This window comes from Tupaia chinensis, unplaced genomic scaffold (assembly GCF_000334495.1).
Source record: "Tupaia chinensis unplaced genomic scaffold, TupChi_1.0 Scaffold144767_1, whole genome shotgun sequence".
NCBI lineage: Eukaryota > Metazoa > Chordata > Mammalia > Scandentia > Tupaiidae > Tupaia > Tupaia belangeri.
Window position 1 is genome coordinate 1,548,700 of NW_006204627.1, and position 2,703 is coordinate 1,551,402.

A 2,703-nucleotide genomic window follows, 5' to 3' on the forward strand; every position below is an offset into this window, starting at 1 on the left:
GGGTCCACCAGAGTTCTGTTTGACATGCTAGAATAAACTATCAGCCCCCAAACACATTATACACCACACAAAAGGGCTAGGCTGTGAAGCTCTATGCCATTTCTTACCCTCACACCCATCTCTGGTCAGCCTGCTTGAGAGAGAACTCCTCCCTGGATCTTAGTGTCCTCATTTTAAATGGGAAAGTCAGACCAGGTGGCTCTAAGTTTCCTTCCTGCCCCCAGGTCCTTAGCTTCTCTGACAGGAGGTGTTTCATGGTCCTGAGTTACAAATACACCAGCAATGACACAAGTCACAATAAGTTAGTGTAAATCCTTCAACTTGTTCTTTGTCAAAAGTGGGTCATTCAAAGGGTCATTCTAAGTCATCTATGCTTTTGCTTAAGTTTTAGAATCAGCGTATCAATTTCTTTTCCTTTTCTTTTTGGAGAGGTTTTTGCTATAAGGCGCGTGTGCCTACCAGACAGAGAGAGAGAGACAGAGAGGCAGAAAGTGAGAAATCACAGCCACCCCCCTGGGGAGGGGGGGGTGGACACGCTGCAATCCCTTCTCTTCCATTCTCCTCTCGGGATCTTGGGCATGCACTCACATATGCCTGGTGTGAGTTAAAATGCACTTGAATCTCCCTTTGAATTGAATTGATGCTTCTCTACCAAACTTTTTACAGAACAGTGAGAAATACCCATATGCCTCTGGGATTTCTTGAGCCACATGGATGGGGATGAGATGTACTTCCACAGGAGCTCAGTAGGAAGGGAATTATTCTGGAGAATTCTTTAGGCTGTGTCTAACCTTCATGGAACCTCACCATTGCCTGCCACTGTCCTCATCCCTCTTGGCACCTTCTTGTACTTAAGTGCCAGAGAAAAAGTAACGTTTCTCTAGTAGTTTTTCTCAGCCCTACCATGTGTCATGTGGAAATGACCTTAGGCTGCTGAGTCGGGAGAACCCAACAGATGCCAGTCACAAGATTCCAGCCGGCTTACCAGACTGTCTGCCTGGAGTTCATTGCTTAAGTTGCATTCTGTTGGAGACAGAGTTCTTCACTACATGACCTCTTTCTTTTCTCCCAAGGTCATGGCGTTCCCTTTAAGCCTTCACTCTCTTTCTAATAGAGAAATGACCTATTCATCTTTGCTTTAAGTTTCCATAAAGGCCCTGGTCTCACCAAGCTAATGTTGCACTGGCTAAATTACTGAGACAGAAAACTGGGCCATGGGTGGGAGCTTTTAAGCAGTTCCCTTCCTACCACCATGAGGGAGGGGAACTTAAGTTTTTTCCATACTCCTTCAATCAGCGAGAGTTCAGCAACTGGGAGCAAGAACAAGGAGGCAAGGATTATTAGCCTGAGTGCTGCCAACCCTAGTGAACCAGCCCGAGGATTGCTTCCCTGACATTCAGAATGTTTCTAGGGAAACCACAGTGCCTTCTGGCCTCATCTGTGACTGTGGGCGTTGGATCACAGTATTCTGCACAGGGTGCCAAGCCCTGCTGTGAGTGTCCTCAAACAGCAAAAAATGTTCAAACACTTGAAAACTCCCCCAGGAGCTCACCAATGAAGGATCATCGATTCCCCAGACTCTGCTGAGGACTGAAGTCCTGTCCATATTCCTATCCCCTTTTCTCTATACCCCAAGGCTGCAATCCTTCTAGCTCTCCACGTTGCAGCTGACAGATGTTGAAATGGACAGCAACCCAACAAATGGTAGAGAACTGAGTGAGTCAAAATAAAATTGGAAAATGATGAAACTCAGTGTCTGCTAAGGATTCCTCAAGGGGGTAGTTAAAACCAAATCAAGTGGAGGCAGGGGAATGAAAACAAAATAGATAAGAGGTGGAATTATCTAGGATAAAACCTTTGGTGGAGAAGGAGAGGGTCATTGCTTTACTTTAAAAACTCTCTGTGTCCTCCTGTATCCAAATTCCCTCTTCTTCCTCTTATTAAACTTCTGCCCAAAGCTAACACTTTTTCACGACCCCCCTCCCCCATTTCACTTTTCGAGTAACATCCCAATACTCCTTTGAAGCTGCTTTTGCCAAAGTCAGCTTGGGCTTCCTAACTGCCCAATTTAATGGACACTTAGAAGTCTTTGACCTACAGGAATCCACCTTTTCTTCGAAACTCTGTAATCCTGGACCCATGATCCTGCACCCTGGACTCTCATCTCTCTCTCTCTGATTATTACTAACTCCTGCAGGTTCCTCCTGCCTCCACTGGACGCTGGAATGCTTCCTGGGGATCCATCTTTGGCTGACTGTTCCCAATCTACAGCAGCTCCCTGGGCAAGCTCATCTGCTTCTACACTTGCCCACCATCCAGATGAGTTCCTTATTTCTCTCTCTAGCCCTGACTTTTTCTTTTTTTTGGAGAGGTTTTCGCTATAGGGCGTGTGTGCTCGCCAGACAGACAGAGAGAGACATAGAGACAGAAAGCGAGAAATCAACCCCCAGGGGGGGGATGGTCACGCCGCAATCCCTTCTCCTCCATTCTCCTCTCGGGATCTTGGGCACGCATGCACACGTGCCCGGCGTGAGTTTTAAGCCACCAGGTCCAGGACGTGAACCACGGTCAAGTACGTGGGAGTCCAGTGACATAGCCATTACGCTAACTGCTGGTTCCCTCTAGCCCTGACTTTTTTTTTTACTTTTTTTTTTTTTTTTTTTTTTGGGAGGAGTTTTTCCTTGAGGGGGCACGCGCCCCCCC

The 2,703-nt window shown here is 46.9% G+C and overlaps 1 protein-coding gene across 1 annotated transcript in view; it reads left to right on the forward strand.

Annotated features, from left to right (window-relative positions):
• GALNT18 (polypeptide N-acetylgalactosaminyltransferase 18) overlaps positions 1 to 2,703 on the forward strand; it is a 385,132-nt gene that overhangs the window by 316,690 nt on the left and 65,739 nt on the right. The gene's annotated exons all lie outside the window — the stretch shown is intronic.